Source organism: Dermacentor silvarum, chromosome 4, assembly GCF_013339745.2.
Source record: "Dermacentor silvarum isolate Dsil-2018 chromosome 4, BIME_Dsil_1.4, whole genome shotgun sequence".
NCBI classification, from domain to species: Eukaryota; Metazoa; Arthropoda; class Arachnida; order Ixodida; family Ixodidae; genus Dermacentor; species Dermacentor silvarum.
In genome coordinates, this window is record NC_051157.2 from 192913497 (window position 1) to 192939932 (window position 26436).

The window sequence follows — 26436 nt, forward strand, 5'->3', positions numbered from 1 at the left end:
AGTTTTGAGGAAAGGGCTGGAGTTTGGCAAGGAACAGCCAGCCATACAAGAGACCCTGGGGCATACGTGGGACTGGGCAGTGAGTAGGCGCGTCCTGCCTTCTGGCGCTGTTTTTCTTGTGACGTAAACGTGCGCGCGAGCTGGCGGCACTCATCGGCTAGTCGGGCAGCTTCGTACACATGTGGGCACTCGGAAGCCTCAGGACGGTACCGAAGGAGAGTGTCGATGGTATGCAATGGCTCCCGTCCATATAGGAGGAAGAAAGGTGAAAATCCGGTTGTAGCTTGTATCGCGATGTTGTATGCGAACGTTACAAACGGAAGTACGCGGTCCCAGTTGCCATGATCAGATGCCACGTACATCGCGAGCATATCACTGAGAGTGCGGTTAAACCGTTCTGTGAGCCCGTTAGTTCGCGGATGGTAAGCCATACTCATTCGATGAATAATGTGGCATTCCGAAAACAGAGCTTCGACGACCTCGGAGAGGAAGGCTCGACCTCTATCACTGAGAAGTTCTTGAGGTGCACCATGTCGAAGGACGAAGCGATGCAGGACGAAAGAGGCTATATCCAGCGCTGTAGCATTCGGTAGAGCAGTAGTTTCGGCGTAGCGTGTCAAATGGTCCACAGCAACTATGATCCACCTATTGCCATCCGGTGTCATGGGAAGCGGGTCGTAGAGGTCAATGCCTACGCGATCGAAGGGTTTGGCAGGGCGCGGCAGCGGCTGCAAGGCGCCAGACGCACGCAAAGGTGGTAATTTGCGACGTTGACAGTCAGGGCAGCACTGAACAAACTTTCTTACAAAAGGGTACATTCCCCGCCAGTTGTAGCGATGGCTTATACGTTCGTAAGTCTTAAATACTCCGGCGTGGCCACATTGCGGATCGTCGTGAAACGAGGCACAGATTTAGGATCTTAAGCTGTGGGGAATGACTAGTAGCCATCTACGGTCTTCGGGAGCGTAGTTGCGTCGGTGAAGCAGCTGATCACGAATGGCGAAATGAACAGCTTGGTGTCGGAGGGATCGGGATACGGAGCGGTCGATGATCAAGAAAGATAGGCGAAAGGAGAAGCGATCCACGGGTCACGGCGTTGTTCGGTGCCAATCGAGTCAAGGTGAAGAGATGACAGGGGGTGAGCGCAAGTGGTTCCGCAGGCCGAGTCGGGAGGTAGAGGTGAACGAGACAGGGCATCTGAGTCAGTGTGCTTGCGTCCACAGCGGTAGACGACGCGAATATCGTACTCCTGGATTCGGAGTGTCCAGCGTGCTAAGCGGCCAGATGGATCTTTCAACGTGGCGAGCCAACAAAGCGCGTGGTGATCCGCTACCAGATAGAATGGGTGGCCGTATAAGTATGGCCGGAACTTGCCAAGCGTCCACACCAGAGCCAAGCACTCTTTTTCAGTTACGCTGTAATTGGCCTCTGCTTTTGTCAGCGTACGACTCGCATAGGCGACCACGTATTCGGAGTAGCCGGGCTTGCGTTGCGCGAGCACGGCGCCAAGACCGACCCCGCTGGCGTCTGTATGCACCTCAGTTGCAGCTGTCGGGTCGAAATGGCGAAGAATAGGTGGAGAGGTAAGAAGACGACGCAGTGTAGCAAACGCGGCGTCGCATGCAGGAGACCAGGAGGAGAGGTCCGCGCCACCGCGTAGGAGCTGGGTCAAGCGCGACATGATCGATGCGAAATTGCGGACAAAGCGCCGGAAATATGAGCACAGGCCCCCAAAACTGCGTAGTTCTTTGACGTTAGTAGGCTTCTGGAACTCAGCGACTGCACAAAGTTTCGAGGGGTCCGGTAGAACGCCTTGCTTCGACACGGTGTGGCCTAAGATGGTCAGCTCCCGCGCGGCGAAGCTGCACTTTTTGAGGTTCAGTTGCAGGCCAGCGTTGGTGAGACACGTCAAAACATGTCGAAGGCGAAGTAGGTGGGTCGCAAAGTCAGGCGAGAAAACCACAACATCATCGAGGTAACAAAGACACATAGACCACTTGAGGTCACGCAGTGTATTGTCCATGAGTCGTTCAAACGTGGCAGGCGCGTTGCAAAGTCCAAAGGGCATCAAGTTGAACTCGTATAGGCCGTCCGGTGTAATAAATGCCGTTTTCTGGCGATCGGCTTCAGCAATTGGAACCTGCCAGTAGCCAGAACGCAAGTCTAGGGACGAAAAGAGTTCCACGCCCTGAAAGCTGTCAAGGGCGTCGTCGATGCGCGGCAAAGGATAGACGTCCTTGCGCGTGACCTTATTCAATCGACGGTAGTCAACGCAAAAGCGGATAGACCCGTCCTTCTTGCGAACGAGAACGACAGGAGATGCCCAGGGACAGTGAGATGGTTGGATCTCGTAGCATCTCGTCGACTTGGTCGTTGATGACGCGACGCTCGTCGGCGGAGACGCGGTACGGTCGTTGACGCAACGGCTGGTGCAAGCCGGTGTCAAAGTAGTGCTGCTCTTCCGACGTTCGGCCAAATTGCGGCTGAGACACATCGAAGGAATCTCTGAAGTGGTGTAGGAGCTGAAGAAGCTCGGAGCGTTCGGCAGGGTTAGTGTAGTGGCGATGGAACCGGAAAACATGTCACTCGACGACTCGTCATGCGTTGAAAGGGCGAGAAGCGGCGATGTCAAGCGTTGCAAAAGGCAGTGGAACGTTTTTGTGACTCATAAAGATGTCAGATGGCGTAAAGAAGACCGTCGCATCGGTGACGGCATCGCAGACGACTGGTACAAGGGCAAAAGAGCCAAGTGGAATGTCGGTGTCCTCACGCACGACCAGTTTAGGCGGCTGATCAAGAGCGTTGTGGGATGGTGCGCGTCGCACAGCGGCGAAAATTCAACTTCAGCTCGTGCGCAGTCGATGACGGCATTATGACGGGACAAGAAGTCCCACCCTAGGATGACGTCATGTGAGCAGGCAGGAAGAACAATAAACTCGACAATGTACAAAACGCCTTGTAAAAGCATACGGGCAGTACAAGCTGTGAGAGGTGACACGTGCTGCGCGCTTGCCGTGTGAAGCGACAGTCCAGACAGCGGCGTGGTCACCTTGCGCAGCGAACGGCAGAGTTTGGGCGCTATAACAGAAACGGCGGGGCCGGTGTCCACAAGCGCAAAAGTAGAAATACCTTCGACAGATATTGCGACCACGTTAGCAGAAGAGCGAGGACTTGGGAAGTTCGAAGATGGCGCAGTTCTTGCCTCGCGAACTGCGGCGCTTCGTTTTCCTGGTCGGAGGGTGCGGGTCGGCGACGCATTGGGGAGAGCGATCGTCGACGAGGAGATGGGGAGCGGCGCGACGGAAATTCAGGGAAGTCAGAAGGAACGTAGCGCTGGGAGGGACCCGGGGCTGATTGGCGCATGGGCTGACTGCCATACTGGAACGGCCGGGCAGCGGCGTCGGGAGTTGGAAGGCGACGGCGGCAATAGCGAGCGACGTCTCCAGGCGTGCAGCAGGCGTAACAGATGGGACGATTGTCAGGCGTCCGCCATGGATCGCTGTCTCTCGGCCCGGTCCAAGAAGCAGTAGGAGCGGCGGGTGGTGCAGACTGTTGCAGGATCGAGAAAGGCGGCTGGGGAGGCCTACGCACTACCTGCGCATAGGTAGGAGGCACGGCAACAGGCTGCACTGCCAGCGCATACGTAAGTGGCGCGGCACCAGGCTGCGCTGCCTGCGCATACGTAAGAGGCGCGGCGACAGGCTGCACTGTCTGCGTATAGACGGTTTTCAGCAGCGGCGCACGGGCGCGGCCATGTTTGATCACGTGATTGCGCCGGCATGACTGGCCTTGGGTTGAAGGCCAGCGAAGCAGCCGTACTGCTGTATTCATGGGCGACGGTGGGGTAAGCGGCGTTGTTTCGGGTCCACAGATGGACAGCGGCTGGATCGACGACATAAAGCTCTGGCCCATGTTTCAATGATCATGTAAGTGAACCATTGTTTGTCATTTTAACGTTGTATGTGCTCGCGCCGGAGCGCTCTGGCGCTCGATCATCGTGCATGCGCGTCGTTCGTTCGCGCCGAGCGATTAAAGCTCATGGAGGCCTCTTGTGCGGCGTTCACGTCAGTTCGCTAGTTCTTTTTCTTTTTGTGCCTTGCGGTGTACTTAAGCTACGATCTGAGCTGTTTGAAGTGGTTGCCCAGCCTCTCGCGCTTTGCTTGACGGCCTCGAATGTGTATGCTTGAGCGCCGAGTGAAAAATCCATGTCCGCTTGTGTGTTGACATCTCGCTCGCTGGTATTTTAGCTTCCCACATAGTTGAGGTAAGCGTTTGCCTCGATACTGGTGCACTGACCTCTGCAGAATTCACCAGTGCGGCGGGCACGCAATAGTTCTGCGTAGTTGACTTCAGAGCGGCAGATTGTGTTTGTTGGATGTACTAACTGAATGCCCCCGAACGGGTGTAAAACCCCTGTCACACGGGCACGTTCGATCCCAATTGAGCCTCGATCCGAATCCAGTCGGTCGTGATCCGAAAATCGTAATCGAAGTGTCCGATTTCGATCGGAGGCCGACGTAAGCAGCTTCTAGCTCAGTGTGACAGAAAACGAGGTACAACGAGAAAGAAAGAGATACAAAGAAATAACCCTCTAAAAAGGCCGTTTTTAACGACAGTGCAAAAAAAAAGACTTTTATGCACGTATAATTTTGAAAATTAAATTGTGCTGCGTCGACGCCATGCACGTAGTTCTGAGATTTGCAGACGATCAGAATCGGCGGACGTGGCACGTCGTTTACCTAATATACCGAATGAAAAATTAATTTTTCTGTAAATTGATTTGTACCTTTACTACCTATTAGGCACGTTTATTAATTGCTTCGGACTTAGTTACACTTAAAGCGTTCGAGCCCAAACAACACGATCCTAAACCTTGGACTGTGTAGCAGCGATCATTTTCAATCGCGATCAAAGTCCGAGCCGGATCGAGGCTCGATCGCGATCGAAAATGGCCATGTGACAGGGGCACAACTTTGGCTGTAACTCAAGCGTTTTATAAATGAGAGCTCGAGTTTCAACTTTTCAAAGTCTTCATAGGAGAGCAGCACCAGCTTAGTAATCAAATATGTATTAATTATTGAAACTCCAGAACTATAATTTATAAATCCAAACGATCAGTTTAATATAAGACTGTATCTATCGTGTTATTTTAGTTCTTTTAAACATCTGCAGATGTCTTGAGTAAATAAAAAATCAGCTTTCTTTCATTGCCATTTTTTTATTACCGCAGTGCATACAAACGTTTCTCCCCTATTTCAGTTGTCTACGACTACATGGTCAAGGCAATCGACCAAGATGGGAAACCTGCACAGAACTACAAGGGGTTTGCAGAGGGAATCAACCTTTTTTGACAGTGGCAATGTTGGGAAAGCTTTGTGTCAATCCAAGGATGGCATCTGCAGCATAAAGCTGTGTTCCAAGCTGCAGTGTTGGGTAGGGATAGTCCTTGGTTGGACGCCCATCAACAAAGTGAATAGAATATACCTGAAAGAAAAGGGTGATTCATGTAATATTTACAATGGTTTGCTTTTATTTGAACATAAGAATAAAGGAGTCCACATAAATAAAAAGCACGCACATGGGTAACGCATGCAGTTCTTATTGCAAACTGCCACAAATGTGACAAAAAAAGGCAATAGCAATGTGCTACCAATGTCTTTTCCATAATCACAAATAATGTCATAATTTCATAGTGTCAATTAAATAATGTCACAATTTCGCGATGTCAAAAGAGGCTATGGAAATTAAATTAAATAATATATATATTCAGCATGTGCTTTAGGGGAACCCTGAAAGACACAAGGCAGGAGGAAACAGCTGATTTGTAGTTACCACTACTTTAAAACGCCGCTAATCAAATAATGTCAAACTGGTGAGTTTGAAATTATTTACTTTTATTTTCATGCTTTCTCTTGACATCACGAAATTGTGACATTATTGTATATCACTTTACGATAAACACGCAACCAACGCTTCTAGCCTTGTTTGAAAAATAATTTTGTCCTACAGCGTCAACACAGCGAGCTTTCGCGCACCTGTTGCTGGCCACAAACAACGCCAGGTCTACGTTCTGATCACACCGTGCCTCCGATACAGCAGCGAAACCAACATATGTAAAATCAGACGCGCAGGCAGGAATTCGTAAAGCTAAACGATTTAAAAATGCCATTCAGATAGCACTTTTCCAATCTTATCTGCAGGAGTTCTCACCGCGACAACTAGTATGCCTTAATTGGCACCGATCCGGGCGCATATATATCACGCACGTGGCGTGTAATTTCGCTTAACGATAAACATCACTGATAGCAGGTGACTGTTCCAATACGACATCGCTAATGCTTGTGTTCTGCCACGGAAACAACGCACGGTGACCTTAATGTACAGCAAGCGCAAGATGGGAAGTTTATACACTATTCCGCAAGCCGAGCGCGTTCGCTTATTCGGTACTATGATCTGCCACTTACTCTTGCCGATGTGCCTTAATTGAAGTCCTTTCTCTGTAGGTTCGCTATCCAGCATTGTCGGGTGAGCTTGTTTTTCTCTCCTTGAGGAAATCGCTGCATGGAAAACGGCCTCGGGCACGGGCAGTCTTGATTAAGCTGTGGCGCGTGTATTTCACACACCGACGTGTTCCACTGCTTAATGTCGCCATCACAGTTTTTGTATCCGACCACAGCACACGCTTTCCCTCTTAATCTCCACATGGAGCAGAATATTGTTCGACGTTTTACAAACCGCGCTTGTTAAACGCCGCTGGCTACGCTTTCGCGACTGAGCAATGGTAGTTTCGTTTGCGCGCCCTAGGCCAGAGTAGAAGAAAACTGGGTTCTTTTCAAAAATAAGATTTCGGCACTAATGGGAAAACACGTGCTTTTGATAACGATTACTAACGATAAAACGAATCCATGGTTCAACAAGTCTCTGCGCAGACTCAGAAACAGAAAGAAGCGGCTCTATAGGTCAGCGAAAAATTCATGTTCACAGTCTTCTTGGGAAACGTATGAGGAATGCCTAAAAACATATTGCCACGAAATTGCAACTGCCAAAAATAAATACTATTCCCAGGACTTACCATCTCTCCTTAAATCTAATCCGAAGAAGTTCTGGAAAGTAATAAGCCCTGATTACGACGATAACTTCATTTCCTTGCATGATGAAAATAACACTCCTTTTGCCGACACTGATTGTCCATATGTTTTTAACTCATTCTTTTCACCTGTCTTTACTGTGAAAACGACCATCTTCCCGAAATTCTCGAACGAGATTACTCATACATGGCACCCATCGATATCACAATTGAAGGCATTTCTAAAATCATACAAAATCTGAAAATGTCTTCGTCTTCTGGTATTGACGATATAAATTCTAAAATTTTAAAGAACACTATATCTGCCTCTAGTAAAATCCTATTCCACATTTTTCGGCAGTCACTAAATACGGGATTGTTGCCTACTGACTGGAAGATAGCGAAACTAGTGCCAGTCCATAAAAGTGGGAATAAAAGTTCACCTGGGAATTATCGCCCCATTTCCTTAACATGCATCTCTTGTAAGATGCTTGAGCATATCTTAGCTTCTAACATTTACACTCATTTAGAATCTAACAAATTCTTCTTTTCTAACCAGCATGGGTTTCGAAAGGGTCTTTCTTGTGAGACTCAACTTTTCGAATTTACTACCGACTTGCATTCTAACATGAATAGTAATCTACAGACAGACTGCATATTCCTTGACTTTGCAAAGGCCTTCGATCGTGTTGCTCACTGCCGCTTGATTTTAAAACTATCATCGCTAAAACTAGATTCGCTTACGCTAACATGGCTCCGTAACTTCCTAACGAACCGGCAGCAATTTACTATCGCAAACAATTACTCTTCATCACTTTGTTATGTTTCCTCTGGTGTTCCGCAAGGAAGTGTTCTCGGCCCCTTACTTTTCCTCATCTACATTAATGACCTGCCGGACAATTTATCATCTTGTATGCGCATATTCGCTGATGACAGCATTATTTACCGTCCCATCCGCAGCAGTACTGATCATCTTGCCCTTCAACAAGACCTAGAGCGTATTGGTGAGTGGTGCGATACCTGGCAGATGACATTAAACGTTTCCAAGTGCAAACTAATCACTTTTAGTCGAAAACATCATAACTTTAGTGGCCTATACAAAATTGGTAACAGCATTGTGGAACGCGCTCAGCATTATAAGTACCTAGGCATAAACCTAACTCCTAATCTTTCCTGGTCCACACATATCACTTCTATCTGTGCTAACGCATCAAAATCATTAGGTTTTCTACGCCGTAATTTATACAATTCTCCTTCCGATGTACGTAAACTCGCGTATCTTGCTTTAATCCGTCCGCAACTCGAGTTCGCCCCCTCCATTTGGTCACAGCACCAAAAATACCTAATTAACAAGTTAGAATCTATCCAGAACAGAGCCAGTCGATTCATTACGCGTAACTACAGCTACCCATCTAGCATAACACAGATTAAACAAGGCCTTGCACTGGAGCCACTAAATATTCGCCGTGACATTTCCCTTTTATCACTTTTCCACAAACTCATCCACACCAGCATGATGCCATCTGTTCACCTTAATCTAGCTCATCGAACTTCACGCCGACTAAATAACAACTTTAGCTTATCACGCATGTACGGTGAAACCGACGCTTTCAACCTTTCGGCCCTTCCACGAGCGATTCGTTTGTGGAATGACCTACCAGATGATCTCGCATCAGAGCGGGATCACGCAAAGTTCTTAAGCAACCTAAAAAAAAATATTTATGCACCGAAATTTGATGTATGGCGTTTTCGCGTTCACCCGTGCCTACAATGCTGTTACCGGTATGCTTTTTTTTGCTTTTATAGTTTTGACGATGCTTTTTTCACCTGTTTTTATTTTATCTTCTGTGTACAGTTATTTGCGTAATACTTTTTCGGCAGTTATCATATCTTGTTAAACTGTTGGTGTTTAAATAGTTGCTTTATATTATCTTTTGTGTAACGCCTTCAGACACTACACTTTGCTGTTTTAGTATATTTTGCGTTTCTCTGTTCGTGTGTTCACTTACATTTGTAATAATCAATATTTCACCTATGTGTATTTCTCTATTATGTACATGCTGTATTGCCCCCCTTACACAATGTCCCACGAGGGCGCTGTAAGGTACTCATAAATAAATAAATAAATAAATAGATGTCCAACCCGCGCGGCGCTCCGGTGGCGCCATCTGATTTCAGTTGCACAAACCGGCTGCTGCAAATCGTCTATAGGGAAGAGGCGCGGCTACAGGTGGCTGGTGGTGGGCGACGGGAACAGTTTGTGCGACTTCTTCAGCAATGACGGTACGGAGCGTCGAAGGCAGACGACAGTACGGCTCCTGAGTGAAGGGGACCAAGGAAAGTTGACGGGCAACCTCCTCGCGCACGAAGTCCTGAATCTTCTGAAGCAGTGGAGAATGGTCGGAAATGGCAACCAGACTCGCTAGCGAGTCGGCGGTCGACAGAGGCTGCCGAGTCAGGGTGCGTTGCTTCTTCAGCTCTTCGTAGCTCTGGCATAACGTGACTACTTCGGAAACGGTGCGCGGACTCCTGGCCAAAAGCATCTGGAATGCGCCGTCATCGATGCCTTTGAGGATGTGCTGAACTTTATCAGCTTCGGGCATGGCGGCGTTGACACGTTTACAAAGGTCGACGACGTCTTCAATGTAGCAAGTGAAATTTTCACGTCTGCTGTGCACGGGATGGCAAGCGCTGTTCAGCGCGTAGTTTGCGCACAGCAGGTCGACCAAACACTTGAGTGAAAGACGTCTTGAAAGTTGACCATGTCGGGATGTCGGCTTCGTGGTTATGAAACCAGAGTTGGGCAACGCCAGTAAGATAACATATGACGTTGGTCAACTTCGCGACGTCGTCCCACTTGTTATGCGCGCTCACCCGTTCATACGACGTAAACCAGTCCTCCACGTCCGTTTCATCTGTACCGATGAAGACCTTCGGATCACGTTGCCGAGGAGCCCCGGTGCAGATGACGGGCTGGGGCGCAGACACCGGCGGGTCGGTGTTGTTGGTCATAATGGGCGGAAGCGTTCGGGTTCGAAGCTCCAGGGTGCAAGCGGCGGGAGAAATCCAGCAACCTCCACCAATTGAGAAGAGCTTTATTGGCGGTGTCCTTCAAGGACGCTACGAGTTCCAAGAACGGCGAGGCAGCGTGGAGCTCCGTCTCCAAAAACACCAGTGACCAACAGCGCGAGCAGAGCGGGCCGAGCGTTGGCGATGCCGCGGGACGGAGGTGCGTCTTCTTCACACGGTATATAAGCGCGACGCACTGAGTTGCCTATGTGTGCATAAGAACTCTACGGCTTCCCCAGTAGATCTGGATTACAATCAAATAGGAATCCCCACTGCACGTACTCAATGTGTACAGTTCCGCCAAACTGCCCGACGTCACTTTCGCCGATCTTTTTAGTCGTGCGCTTAAGGTGGCTAAAAAGGAACCCCTCATAATTATTAGGGACTTTAACACCCCCCGCCCGTTATGGGGATATAAGCATGAAGAGAAACGCGGACGCAAGCTAGTGGAACTTGTGTCAACTCTGGGCCTTACCTTTCATACTGACCCTTCGCAACCCACACGCATAGGTAACTCCATAGCACGGGAAACGTACCCGGACCTTACTTTTACTAAAAACATTCGTTATGTAGATCGGCGCAATACCGAGGACGCCCTCGGTAGTGACCACTGCATATTAGTAACCACAATCAGAACCAAACCCCTCACGCGTTCCTTTCACAAAGCAACCCTTACAGGACTGGACTCGTTTTCAGTCCACGTATGAGAACCCCGTATCTATTGCTGACCAAGGACCTGGTCGCAGCATCTCATCTCTCAGCTTCATGCCGTTGATCAACAGGTTCAGCTCGCGGAGGTGAACCCGGCGGTGGATAACCAACTCCTGCACCTCTGGGAAGCCCGGCATAGCCTCGTCCGCCGATGACACCGGCAGAATCATAATCACATACTCAAAATTCGCATCGCGAAGCTTACTCAGCAGGCGGCAGAGTATGCGGCCCAACTCGCCAACTAAAACTGGGTAGACCGATGCAACACCGCTGCTCGACAAATGGCACAGCAGAATACGTGTCGCCTTTTCCGCGCCCTCATTGATCCAGCCCAAACTCGCACTGAGACCCAAAAGCATCTTCAGAGAGCAATTCATGTGTTTCATGGAGAAACAGCCAAAATGCTTGACGTTCTCCACGCCAAATACATCTGAACGCACCAGGATTCCCGCGGGTCGGCGTACCCGTATGCAGGCTCCGAGAACACGGAGCTGGATCACCCGTTCCAACTTCATGATCTCAAAGAGGCCCTGGCAAAAATGAAGAGAGGGAGAGCTCCAGGCAGAGATAAGGTGACGGTAAATCTATTAGCTAACCTCGCTGATGCCGCGTACATGGAGCTGCTTGAGTATTTTAATATCATCTGGGAGGGACGAGCGCCTCTCACGGTGGATTGGAAAACAGCACTCGTTACTTTCATTCCCAAACCAGGTAAAGTCGTTATTATAGACAATCTCCGGCCCATCTTCCTGACTTCTTGTGTGTGAAAGTTAATGGAGACCATGGTCCACGACTGATTGTCTAACTACCTCAAAATAGAAAACACCTGCGGAGACACCATGTACGGCCTCCGCCCACACCGGTCCGCTCAAGATGTTCTGCTCCAACTCCATCGGGAGATCCTGGCTCCAGTCGAACACCTCAGCGACGATAAGGTAGTTCTTGCCTTGGACTTAAAGGGGGCGTTTGCAACGTGACCCACGAAATCATCCATGCACACCTGTCCCCAACATACTGTGGATACAACAGATTTCGATACATCCGACAATTCCTTACGGATCGGCAATCTTACATTCCTCTGCAACACTGAGAACATGGCCCGTATCAGCTTGGTATGCGAGGGACGCCACAGGGAGCGGTTATCTCGCCACTCCTCTTCAACTTGGCCATGGTCAGGCTCCCTACCCAACTGAGTGTGGTCCCCGGCGTGCAGCACGCTCTGTACGCTGACATCACTCTGTGAGCATCACATGGTTCGGTGGGAGACATCGAGACCAACCTGCAGCCAGCGGCGTCTATTGTGTACGAATATGCACGCTGATGCGGTCTTGAATGCTCCCCGAGCAAATCGGAATTCCTGCACCTTCGGCCCAATCCGAAATGCACAACCAAAATCGCCCTCTCTCTGCTTAGTGGTCCAATCCCCGAACACGAGGAGATAAGCGTGTTGGGACTCTTTATTCACCAGAACCGCAAGATTGATACAACTCTCCAAAAGCTCCGCAAGGTGGGGAACCAGGTGGGCCACACGGTCCGCCGGGTGTCTAACAAACGGGTGGGGGGGTTGTTTACGATGCAAAGACGCCCTGCGCCTGGAGAATGCGTTCTTGACCGGCCGGATCCTGCATTCGGCACCGTAACTCCACCTGCGCAAATTCGATGAGGACGCACTAGAAGTGATTCTCCGCAAACTCTACAAGAGAGCCCTCTATCGCCACGTCCAATCCATGTCTTCTCGAGTTAGGAATGACGAACACCTTTGGGGAGCTCCGTGAGGCGCATCTCAATAATCAATACTTGCAGTTAGGCAAAGCAGCAGCGAGGTAGCCGCCTTCTGACCCGCTTACACAACTCAACGGGAGGAGCGGGTCTCCTTGCCTGAAGCCTGGCGCTTCGCACAGCAGGTACGACCCCTCCCCAGCAAAATGACCAAGGATGCCCACGATGGCCGCAGCCTCGCGCGCGCGGTGTCCATTTCCGAGTGGTACGGTACCCGGCCGGGGCTATTCTGCACCGATGCAACTGGCCCACACTACGGGGGCTGGTATACGGCAGCTGTCATCCACCGAAACAAACCAGTACAGGGCCTCACTTTCTGTACCCCTAACATAACACACGTGGAGGAAGTCTCCATCGCGCTAGCCGCCGCGGATCCAGCTTCCCGAGTCATCATCACCGACTCTAGGGGTCCCTGCTCGTGCGTCCCTGCTCCAGGTCGCAACCTGGAGCAGGGACGCATCCCGTATCCTGCCTTTCAAGATATTCACCGACGTAAGTACCAGGGTTACCCGACCCGGTGCACCGTCCTCTGGGCCCCAGCACATGCGGGGACCGAGGGAAATAAGGTAGCAGACGCTACCACCCACGCGCTTAACTACCGAGCATCGCCTGATCCGTCGCATATAGAGGACCAGGATTTCAATCAGGCTAATAATTTCCAGGAAATTTATATTTTCTACCAAACTTCTCAGGGCCGGTATCCTCCACGGTGTAAAGGCCTCACGAAGGCAGAGGAGCGCTGGCTCCTGCGCCTCTATACCCACACAGTACTGTGCCCGGCAGTACTCAGGCATTTTAATTCAGCTTTTACAGGCGACTGTCGGCACTGTGGGAACGTGTCCGCGGACACCTACCACATGGTGGGGGCATATAATATATAATATAATATAATAATAATCTTTATTTCCCTCTTTCCACAAAATACAGAATGAGAGCGGACGTAAGGGTAAAAGCCGCATGCAGCGGCTTGAGAGAACCCCATTACGCCCCACATGACAGTATAGTGAGGAAACAGCTTAGTTATGACAAACGCAGAGGAATACTGAAAACATTGGAATACATTCTGAATTTGCAAACGTACAAGGGCAAAAATACTTACAGTAGGGATCAGTAAGGAAATATACGTACAATATTGTTACGGGGAGAAAATATATGTATTTACAATATATACACTTAGTAGGTTGTAGCTCTGTGTCCAGGGTAACACCATCAGCCGCGCTCCGAGACACTTCAGCCTCTTCTTCACCAACCAACGCCCTTTGGTCCACAGCGGTACAAACGCGTACGTGACATTAACCCCCAGCAACAGAAGCATCGTCTCGATGCTTCTTATGGTGTCGAATCAGTGTAGGAGTAATAGGGCTTTAGTCGCGAAACGTGCACGATATCAGTTCTGGTGGGGTAGAAGACTTCGAAGTCAGAGGTGATATTTCATATGTGAGGCTGGTGACTTGGCGAAGAACTCGGTATGGCCCGGCGTATCGCGGCAGCAGTTTTTCGTAAAGGCCGACGCGACGGGAGCGTAACCAAAGCAGGACAAGGGACCCAGGGCTGAAATTAACGTCCCGACGACGACTGTCATAACGGCGCTTCTGGATAGTCTGAGATGCCAGAAGACGGTCACGGGCAGGGGCGTAGCCAGCAATTTTTTTCGGAGGGGGGGGGGGGGGGGCAAGCTGCTGCTTTCCTCTACGTCACGTGATCGATAATAAATATCGGTAGTTTAAGCAGACTTTATACATGTATATCAAAGACATGGAATCCCCCCCCCCTCGCGTGTGCTTGTGCAGAAATTAAGTAAAAAGTAAATCAAGCTCAGTAACATACAGTAAGTACGACAGGTACAGTGGGCGTTTGGACCAACGGTCTCTCATCGCGCCACTGAATGGACCAGTCTTCGACAACGCATCATTGAGACGACCCGTGCGATCGGAGAAGACATCATTAATTGTTAATTTCCGTTAAGCGTAGATGGCGTCGTCCTCGTCGGGGCGAAGTGCGTTTCACAAGTCAAGGACGGCTATACGCGTGAAAATGCACGTGTGACCAGGCTATACCTACTCCCATAGCAATAGCTTGTTCGCTGCGTCTTTGCGCTAGAAAACCTAAATACGCGAAAAAAAGCGTAAGGCTTTTTTTTTAAGCTTTCGTCGCCCTGCTCCCTCATACACTGTAAAAAAATTTCTTCAGTTTACGGTGAAAGTTGAAGGTAAAACGTTGTCGGACCCTTTTCCGTAAATGAAAAACAGCGTTTCCGTCAAACGGATAGTCTGTAAAATTTTTTTCCGTTGAATGCAAAACGGAGAGTTCCGTAAAATGGAAAACGGGGATTTCCTGTCGAATGGAAAAGCGGAGAGTTCCGTCGAATGGAAAACGGTGATTTCCGTCGAATGGAAAATGGTTATTTCCGTAGTTGTGATCACGGAATTGTCTGTATTTTCCAAATACAAAACGGTGAGCTCCGTAGAACGGAAATTCTGTAAATTGAGCACCGTACTTTCCTAATTAAAAACGGACAGACCGTAGTGAGGAAAGGTATGCACATAAAACACACAAAAAGAACAGAAAGGAAGACAGAAACACCTTTTTTTTGTTCTTCTTGTGTCCATGTCTTCTATGCTTGCGTGCCTGTACCATGAATCCGTACGAACTTGTTCAGCTTTATCTTGCTTCGTATCAACAGGTGCAAAATTTGTTTTGTAAATGATGATGCGGGTGTATATCTCCAGCAAATGAGAAAATTGTTTATTTCATTGAAATAAGTTATACAAGTTGTACATTACAACATGGCTAACTCACATCAGATATAGCTTGAAATTGGGCAGAAATCAATGCACATAAGTGGACATACACCACACTGAAAATGCTGTGTGTGCACGTTTCCTCCTTGTGTAACGCTTCGTGTCAGTGTTGTCATGTTGCATTTGAGTTCCGTACATGACGTGTACAAAGCATACATACAAATTCGTGCCCAAAAAGCAACAAGCCACCTGAATCTGAACGAAACTGCGTGTTTATTATGCTTTACTGAAAAAAAATTGCAAGATAAGACACTAGAAATGGTCTGACTAGAACGACTGGTTCAGAATCGGAATGACTGGTTGCTTGCAGATGCCTCCTGCCTTTGCCTGAAAAGGAAAAAAAACTATGAATTAAGACTTTTTATTAGTAGTAAAATCTCGTTACAAGAGACACTCGGTTATGAGAGACATTTCAAAATGGTTTGGTTGGTTTTCCTATGTTCGCCATGTTAACAACATTGCATACAAGAGACATGGTACAAGAGACACTCGGTTACTAAGGACAACTTTTTTTATGTCCCTAGAGCAAATTCTTCACTATTTATAAGAGACACAACCCAGACACGCTCACGTAATGCGGCTAACGTCGTACTAACCGGTATGCGCTGCAATTTTCACTCCCTTGGCTCTATTTTGTTTCGTTCCGCAGCCGGCTGTCATTCCTCACATGGTTGAGACTACCAATTTCACTGAATTTTCTGCCATTATGCTTCTATAATCGTCGCGCTCCCACACCGACTCTGTGACAGAGTACCATTGAGTTGGATTTCTGTCACAGCGTATACGGTGCTGGTCGCTTTGTATGCCGGTAATCAAACTCTGGAGCTATAGCCATGTTTCCATGAGACAGCTCTGTTCGCATAAAAGATGAGTTTAAACACACTTTGGTGCTCATGTATAATAAAGTGGTCTAGTCCGACTCCTCAGTGTTTTTAGAATTTTGGTTACGAGAGAGCTTGGTTACAACAGACATGTTTCCCGAGTCCCTTGGGTGCCTCTTGTAACAAGGTTTACTGTACCACCATCATCACCGTTTTTAGTCAGATACATCAACAATAAATGATTTCCAAGTCACAAATGTAACTACCAGTGCTCTAAAAAAATGTCATACTCTGCCTTGTTGGTATATGTTCCTAGCGTTATAACATGAAAAACTTCAGATGAAATCTACCCAAGTTATTTGATGGCTCACTTGGAACAGGCAAAACTCTCATGTGCACATTGACAGTCAGAGATTACATTTTCTGCATGTAGGTAGAGCTACCACGACCCCCACCATACTGCAGACCACGGCTTTCAACTTTCACTGCTCTAATAGAAAACCTTGCAGATTCCACTGTTTTCCCAAAACAATGAAGCACTCTTGAAACGAGCTCAAAACACTCATGTTGTACAATTCCGATGCAAAACAACCAAGCCAGAGGTACTGTCCAGATGACCAGCTTATACATTAGCAACAATATGAAGAAAGCATGCCTTGCAATACAACATGTGTGCCTTTCAGCCTCTTTCAGATTTGGTTGGTTTTTGTCATGAAAGTATCAATGTGCAATATACTTTTTACTTAAGCAATGATAATTGAAAGTTATGTTCGTCAGTGCGTCAACATACTATCTCCATCTCCTTAAAAAGTTATAATTATGCGCTGTGTTCACCCAAAAATTTGCCGTTTTGTCAGTCTGTCCTTTTCGAAGCAACCTGTAGCACTTTCGCGACGTAAAGGAACCTGCAACAAGTACACATGGACCCCATATGTGGCAGCTACAGGCAGTATTTCTGTGTTCTACAGGCACCGTTTATTCTGTCCATTCCTTGACTTGCAACCCCACAACCAAACAAATTATGCAACATGTCCTTCCAGACAGCATTACTTCCGTGACGTGCTTAATTTAGGAATTTTTTAAGAATCCCGCCTCTCCTAAAGAAATTTTAAAGTAAAGCTGAAACTAAAGCAACGCCCAAACATGAGCGCTTCTCGTGGATTTTGAGAGTCAACGAGGGCAGAGCTATTTGCCCAAATGTCTGCGACTTCAATAGCAACAGGATGGCCAAATTCCGTGCTGCTAATAGATGCAGATAAAAACACACACATGTGCAACGTTGTGGTTTCAAAGGTTTACTTCTTCATATCGTAGCATGGATACTCCGTGGTAATTAGTTGGAATTCATGCTATTTGCCTGCAGTCTGTGCCAAAATATTCTTAGGGCCATAGCCACAACACTTTTTCTTTGGGATAATTCAAAATGCGGATTTAGCAGAATCCAGAAAAAAATGCTTTCAACTGAACAGGTGCTTATATATTTTATTTTCAAAGACAATTCTTTTTCTTGCGAAACTAACAATGAGGGTAGCTATAGGGGCTTATTTGTATGGCATCTTTTATTTTATTGCAGCGCAAGGCTGAACAACAGGTACAACAGAAAGGCACATTTGACATGCACACAGTGTTAACTTCCAACATCAGATTTATTTCCTGTTCTCGTCACTATATATAGTCTCAAAACGTCATACAACACGTGTGAAGGCACGGTAAACATGAACTAAAGAAAACCAGGAACCACACGCACGCAGTTTTTTTAGCCACACAGATTGACACATGTACACGTTTAACGCGAACAAAGATAATCAAGCTCTTTCGAGGATAATGAAATTGAAGGCTTACTGATGCATGCGTCACCAAATGTTGATATGTTTCTAGTGTCTATAGTTCAGCGCATTATCTTGCACCTGCTTCTATTCATGATGACTGCTTTTTTGAATCTAGGTTTGCACTTATCTTTGGCAATGAAGGGCAAGAAAACCGTCAGCAGCCAGGGTATTTAATTTGTTATTGTGTTCTCATAGCCTGTCATTTATACATCTAACAGTTTGGCCAATGTAGGACCCTCCACACCCAAGAGGAATGCGGTATACAAAACACGCGATATAATCAATGAATTTGCTTTTATGTTCCTTCTCGCATGCAGTATCCAAAATTCTTTCAGGCCTTGACTTCCCCCACAGGCTCATTAATTTAGTAGGCGTCGAAAAAACAACATTGATGTCACTCCTTCCAGCAATCTTTAATCTGTGGGAGAAACTATGTATGTAGGGCATGGCAGCAATCTTTTTCTTTATATCGGTACTTGTACCATATACCTGCTCAGAACCTTTTTGCTGTGCCTTTTTAAGCAGTCCTGCTGCGACTGACATGAGCACATGGCTCGGGTAAACAAAGCCGCTTAAATGTGAGACTTGCCGTTCGAAGCAATCGTGCATTAGGTGCAGGATAGCCATGTGACGGGAAGTTTGGATTCCTTCACATTAATTTTGTGCTCACCGATAACAAAACCTGCTGGGGTTAAGAACCTAGGGCAAGTAAGCCACTTTTACGATTTCATTCCGTGCATACAAAACTTGAAGAGGGGGAATCATGAAGGTGTGTTTCAGTGAAGCGCTCAAGAAGCCATGCCGGCACCTAATGCACAATAGCTTCAGATGGCAAGTCTCACGTTTAAGTGGCGCTGGTTACCCGAGCCAAGTGAAAAAAGGTTCCGAGCAAGTGAATGGTACAAACACCGACATAAAGAAAAGAAAGGTTGCTGTCATCCCTTACATACATAGTTTCTCCCAGAGAAGAAAGATTGCTGGAAGGTCTGATATCAACATAGTTTTTTCAGCTCCTAATAAATTGGGGAGCCTGTGTAGGAAGACAAAGCCAGAAAGAATTGCGGATACTGCATGCGAAAATGAACATAAAAACAAATTCATTGATTGCATCACGTGTGTTTTATACGACATTCCTTTGAGTGTGGACGGCCCTACATTAGTCAAACTGGTAGATGTGTAAATGACAGGCTACGAGAACACAATAACAAAGTAAATACCTGGCTGCTGATGGTTTTCTTGCCCTTCATTGCCAAAGATGCAAGCGCAAGCCTAGATTTAAAAAAAACAGTTATCATGAGTAGAAGCAGGTGGAAGATGATGCGATCTTTGTTCGCGTTAAACGTCTACATGTCTGTCAATCTATGTTGCTAAAAAACTGCATGCGTGTGGTTCCCGTTTTTTTTAGTTCATGTTTACCGAGCTTTTACACGTGTTGTATGACGTTTTCAGGGTATATATAGTGATGAGAACTGGAAACAAATCTGTTGTTGAACGTTAACGCTGGCTGTGCGTCAAATTTGCGTTTCTGTTGTCCTTGTCGTTCAGCTTGCGCTACAACAAAATAGAAGATATCATTGATTTCATTGTCGTCAGGCTCGGGCCCAAAATAAAATTTGTTCACCAAAATTAAGTGGTCACCAGGCTTGTCTAGTTGAATTTATGTGCACATGCTCTACTGTCGGTGGTGAAGATGTTGCCAGTTTAAAGGGCTGCAAGAAGGCACTAGTTATGTTTTCTAGGGCAAGAAGGCAACAGAGTATGTTACCTAAGGCAAGTAGTCACAGGAATCCTGGATCAGTAGAAGAAAACTTAGAAAATAATAGTTGGTTGGACCATATATGTCACACACTTCTGAGTCACCAAGCGCTTGTCTTTGTCTCCCTTTCTTGTGCCTGTGTATTTTTATTGCGCTAAGGTACTTGTTCATTTATGCACTATGATGATGAACTTGTTTTGGAAAACTTAAAATGTGTACCTGACGTTTGACTCCCTTTTGCATGTAAGTAAACATTATGAACTTGTCGCTGTGAAGAGTCATCTCCATTTTCTGTACACTTGTGATATAGGGTTAACAGTATTTGAAGGTTTGTGCATTAAGGCAGGAGAGCAGCACTTGCTGGATGGCTCATCAATTAATTTGCAGAAAAATGCAGCAGTGTGCCACGATTGCATCACTAATGACCTTGAAAATCTTGTTAGTTATTCATTTGTAAACACCTGTTGTCAAACAGCCCGCTGACTAAAGGTCTGAACACGTTATACAGAATTATAGCAGGTACTACTACACGAAAGAAAACCTGTAATAGAACCTACCAAATACCGTATCAGTGTAGTGGCAGGTCAAATGGCTCCTCAATGCTTGTGTCCTTCCTGGGAGAAGGAAAGAAATCTTAAGCTTACACTGACAGCACCAAACCACACAAACGTAACTGCCACAGGACATGAGGAGTTGTAACTAGATACAGTCAACCTGCTTAACCATCTCATAGACATTCAACGACAGAATGTACCTTCATGGAGCCTCTAATCTATGAAATTCATGCTGTAATACAAACATGCTAGCAGACAGAAACAAAATTGCATGCATGGAAATTCTCAGTAAAACTATATTTCCTAGCTACCACAGTCCACTCCTTGTGAAGTACAAGTGACGGTCTAAGCTACAATCAGAAGGTGGAAAATTCGGGATCCTTTCTAGTAAACAACTAACCATATCTCTACCTGTACTCAGCAATACAAAGGTGAATCACAAGTACTATACTGATAAAGAAAAGTTCAGAACTGCTGCTAAGTGAGTGCTATAAATAAATGATTTCGAATTTATCTTCATGTAAGACTAGGCGTGTTAACTTTCTTTACATTACATGAAAGACTGGTCAGAAAAATATTGCATTCAGTCAATATTGTGATTTGCAAAACAGTAGTAAGAGGTGAAGGTTGGAGACCCTCAGGTGGTATGTTGCGATGTTTCGAAAAATTGTTTCAAGGAGCCTCTTTCCTTGACCCTTTCACATGCCAATTAGTTGTGTTGATTGAAAACTTAGCTTCACCGCATTTCTTACATCTTCATATTCATAAAATGCTTGCAGAAGTACAATAGATTAGGAGTTTTCAGTTCTTTAGTGAGTTTGTCAAGTTTATGGAATGTGCACTCCATGCAAAAACTCAGTGCAAGTACATCAGATTTGCAAACATCAACTATTTGATGTCTACCAGGCTTGAATAGCACCTATCCAGCCATTCGAAAATTATGACTGGTGCAACAAACTGTGAAAAACGATGAAAGAAGTGACATACATACAATTACATACACCAAGCAAAGTACCCAACCATCTACCTTAATACTTCCTTTACTAAAACAATTTGCCTGTGTAATTCAAACATGCAGCACTATTTCAATTAGAAGAGTTGGAAGATGTACGGGACACATTTTAAATATCCTTACTTTAATCAATGCCATTGCTATTAATGCACTATCTTGGTGTATTGAATTGTGTGCATAGCGTCGGAAAGGATTAATCATATTCATGTAGTCTTTACTGAAACTCAAGGCATAATACTCATATTTGTTTACAGTTTTGTGATGAGACAACACGACAGATGCGGGAGTTAAAAAAGCATCTTTATAAAATGCTGTAGAAGGCAAGTTGAAGCAAGTTTCTACAACCTCTCGCAATACCGAGCTATTTCCTATGAGTGTTCTAACAGTTCCTTGTAACATGATGCACTGTTTTCACGGACATAGCTTGAATCTTTGTATCTCAAGTTTTGGAAGCAACTTATGAATTGCTATAACAAGCAGATTTGAAGCCCTTACCCAGACTGCACAGCCACTTTAACACCACGTGTAATGAATTATGTCATCCATATGGCACAGTTTCCGATTATATTCCCAAGCATGAATCTTATAATTGCAAGTTATGTAAGAGTGTACCTATGCGATTACTTGGGGACAGCACGAAAAGACGGGAGAAGGCTACACAACATGAATGCAGGCAAAGAATTTTGTTTACAGACAACCATATATATATATATATATATATATATATACTAGGCTTGTTGTCCTGCGTAGTTGCAGCTGCTGGATAGCGGGATAATGTAAACAACAACCGCGCAGTTGATGAACTGCTGTTCTGCCTTTTGCTACACTTTGCGTCAAGGCTCGGTCCCAGTCACCCTTTTCGCACAATGTACCCCAATTGCTCGACGTGAAAAATAAAAGGAATGTTCCAGCTTTCCCAACAGTCTCTTTGACACTATGACTGACCTTGTGAATATGATATAACAGTGGCCACCACACTTTAAGGAAATGTTAGACATGGGTTCAGAAGCTCTCCTCCACTTGGTGATGCCTCGATTTCTTGAGGACGCCTTTTGGTGTTCCTGTGATGAGCTTCACAGCGAAAGAGTGTGCCGATGCGGAAGGCAGAATACCCTCCTCCAAACATGGGACATAGCTCCAGCATACATAACACTAACCAATGAAAACCCTGCGGTCCAGAAATGGAAGATCACTGTCTAGTGGTAGTTTTTCCCCGTACGTGAACTCATCTAGCACTGCAGAGAAGACAGGAAGAAAATCACTCTACCCATTTAGTAGCCTTACTTCACCTAATATAGAGGAGAAAAATGCCAATGAAGCAAAATAACTTTACTACACTCGTGCCCACAATAGCTAGTGTTTTACGGTTACCTGACAGTGTTTTTGTCTGTGAGAAGTTGCCAAGCAAGGCTACTCAAGGAGTTCAGCCATTTTTTAATGTCTCCTCCACAGTGCCAGGTGTGCTCATGGAAGTAAAACTGCTGGAAGGCAAGCTCCAATATCTGGCTTGAAGGTTTTCTGTGGTGAGCATCGTGCTGGATCTATGCCCCACACTCAAAAGTGTCTTGGCCTTTCCTATTAGCGCACTTGAACACTGAAGCGTGTTGTTGCTACAGGAACACAAGGCCACTACCACGAAGTGGAGGGGAGCTTCAAGACCCAAGTATGGTTGCTTTTAAGAGTGTGTTCGCACTGCCTTTCGCCATGCGTGGCCAAGAAGCATTTAACGGAGCTGAACATAGGTGAAGTCTTCAGTCGGAGTACTTCAAGGAAGCCAAGGCATATCACTGCTATACAATAGGTACACAAAGGAAGCTGTCAATTCAAGCAAATTGCTAGGGAGAGTTGGAACTACCTTTTTTATTTTCAGGGCCAACAAACTGGTCAGGTACGAAAATGTCAACCGGACCAGGTCAAGACAAGAAGTTTGCATCAAGAAGTATGTGCTGGAGATCATAGGAAGTGCAGTTGGTGCTGTTTACAACATCCTACTGCACTGCAGCAGCAATTATGTAGGACAAACAGGACGACGACACAAGGACTATCTTAGGAAACATGCACAGACCCTCGACACAAGATGGGGAAGCAACGTAGCTATTGATGCTGCTTTGTGCAGTTGTATATCAAGTTTTGAGCAATGAAGAATCCTCATGGCACATGTTCAAAACATACAAAACTCGCAGAATAGCCCCCACAGTGTATACACGTGTGTGTACACTTAATCTTCTAGACAAATTAAGGTATTTCAGATGAACTGCTAGAGCGTTCTGAACTGGGCTGGTTGGTGCATGTATAGGAAGGAACTGAATGGTGCCATAGACAGGATAAAGGGAATGTGTTGCTGTGCCCTTCACCTTCACTTCATTCTGGCAGTAGTGCTGTTCATTCCCTTCAAAATATTCATATATTTTGGTCATCTCACCACGTGACACAGCTGTGTGCTGAAGCTATATTTTACCTTGTTATGATACCTTCCAATGTCACACGCAAATCCGTCGAGGCATCTTCACCTATTATAGTAAGCTGAGCAGTGGCTAACAGTGAGCTTAACTGTGGCTACACTTCGTTACCATGGAGCCCATGCATGACAGTGTTAGAGGTCAGTATGCAGGTGTTTTTGCATACTCATAGAGGCAAAGTAAACGAAGAATTTTTATTGGTGCATGTTTTATCTGTTGCCTCATATCCCGAAATCTGGTGCTATTAGTGTTTTTTGAACACAACTCGTGTGCAACCGAGACAAGTATGAAACAATCCCACTTTCAAGTCGACGTCCTCATGCTGAACCAATTGGTTGCCCCAGGAATAACAAAACATAATTTATCTTTTGGATGCATCTGCAACAATTATTATACTTGTATAGGCATTGTCATTCGACCAACATTTGCAGTCAATATCTATTAGGACTGCATATGCATGACTGATATACGATAGAATGGCACAGCTTACCAGAACAAATAGCACAATGCAAGACTGCTTTGCCACTGGTGTTGCAAGCAGGCCCCCATGACTGAGAAACGGAATGCAAGGCGGCACACAGACATCCTTCACTGGTGCAACAGCTGCAAATGAAATACTGATATCAGTTACTTTTTGACTGGTCATCCAAAGCAAAGCACAAACATTTTTATATACAATTACACTATTGCATATAAGCTCGTCACTGAGTTACTGTTATTGCTGTGAGATAGCTCACAGTATTTTATACAGTGCTAATGGCCTCGTTTAACTTTTTGCAAAAAAAACTTTATGAAGCACTTTCTATTAGAAAAATGAGCTGACAGTAATTTTGCCCTGCATAACTTACAACACATGCACGCATTTTAGAATTATTGCAATGATGCGTGTAAGCTGAAAATTAGTCTATGCAACTCGAGACAGTAAGTGTGAACCTCCCTTCAACATCAGTGTTGACATATAGTTTGGTTTGTTTTTACACTTGTTAGGAATATATATAACTTTGGAATGTCCGTAATGCACGTTTGGCCACCACTATTCTATGTCAAGGTTAAGTTAAAAATTACTTTTCGCTTGCATTTGTTTTACAATTACGGCCGCATATGGGCAGAACTTAAGCGGCAATCCTCCCTCCCAGAATACGAGATATGCTGACGTACTGCGTCAGAACGTTAATCGTGAGCCTGGTAGCTGTCAAAAAAAAACGAATACAGATTGCCAGGTAGAAAATAATCCGTTTCCTTTGCAATGACTTTTAACGGGTATCACGCGGACAACTTTCAATTGCGATCGTGCACGATTGCTCGGGCTCTACTACAAACGAAATGGCACCGTGTGACACCCGTGTTCCCTACCACTGCAGGTGGCACAAGGTTATGGCAGTAAGCACGCTCCACCGTCATTTGATAGTAATGAAGGGGCATGCACATCGAACATGCTCAATGAGGTCTTCATACATAAGCAATCTTCCAATCCCGGGCGTGAACACTGCGATTATGCACGCCCAGCCAAGGCACTGCGTCCGAAGCTTATAATAATGGCTAAAAATTTCACTGTGATGCAATGCGTCACCGAATATTGGTAACATAACGTTGCACCGCGTCGAGAGAGATACTAACGGGTACAACGCCTTCACTTAATTTTGGAACGCCGAGCACACAGCACAACACAGTACTAACTGGAATGCTAACGTCCGTAAACCAGCGGCCACATTAGACGACGAAGGAGCTACTAGAGGCGTCAATGCCGCTAATATTGCCTACGCGTCTCAGTTGTAGTGAGTATGCATTCTAACACAAAAAATGCAACACCCCTTTATCACAGACTCGCAATGTCGCTTTGTCAATCCTCATGGCCAAGGAATCTCGTTAAAGAGCGTGCTCACACAAGACAATTGAGCCCATCACCGGCCGTCACGGAGCATTTCGCACGAGCGACGTGCACCAACAACGAAAAAAGGACACGTAAATCACTTACTTGTGTAACAATCCATCGCCGATTCCTTCCTATTTAGTGTGAAATCACAAATGCGACAGGAACACCACCTCCACCGTCCGCCATTAGCGAGTACTCAGTACAGTTGCTTGTGCTGGAGGAATCCAACCCAGCGTGTAGGCGCGATGAAGGGGTGGTAAGCAGCGCCACCGCTCAAACCCTACCTGCTTCTTTTTGTGTGTTTACTATACACGCACGCGAATAATGTTCAAACAGCGTTATCTATGGTGATATATGTAACTGGCCGTTAGAGTAGACAGTGTCTTTTCGTTATATTATTTGCGTGTTCATTTTTCACTCATTACATGTTCAGTTGCCCTCCACATGAAATTACGGACGGCTCTCCGTATTTCAAAAACGGAGCTCACGTCCGTCTTTTTTACGTAGAATACCGCCGTTTTTCATAAACGGAGCTCACGTCCGTCTTTTTTACGTAGAATCCCGCCGTTTTTCATAAAACAGAAAGGTCTACGTAAATTTTACGTAGGTTTTTGCTGTAAAATTACGGAAATCTTTTACAGTGTACGAGAGGGTTGCATTTCCTGCGGCAAGTGCATGGGCTGCTGTGTCTTCCGCTGTGTGCGAG

At 46.1% G+C, this 26436-nt stretch overlaps 1 long non-coding RNA gene across 1 annotated transcript; it reads right to left on the reverse strand.

Moving 5' to 3' along the window:
• Positions 1–15705: 15705 nt before the first annotated feature.
• LOC125944885 (uncharacterized) lies at positions 15706–24440 on the reverse strand. The gene is made up of 3 exons (XR_007466579.1): positions 24348–24440; positions 20390–20446; positions 15706–15753 (listed from the first exon to the last, which is right to left on the reverse strand). It is a non-coding gene; the product is annotated as an uncharacterized LOC125944885 (long non-coding RNA).
• Positions 24441–26436: the final 1996 nt, after the last annotated feature.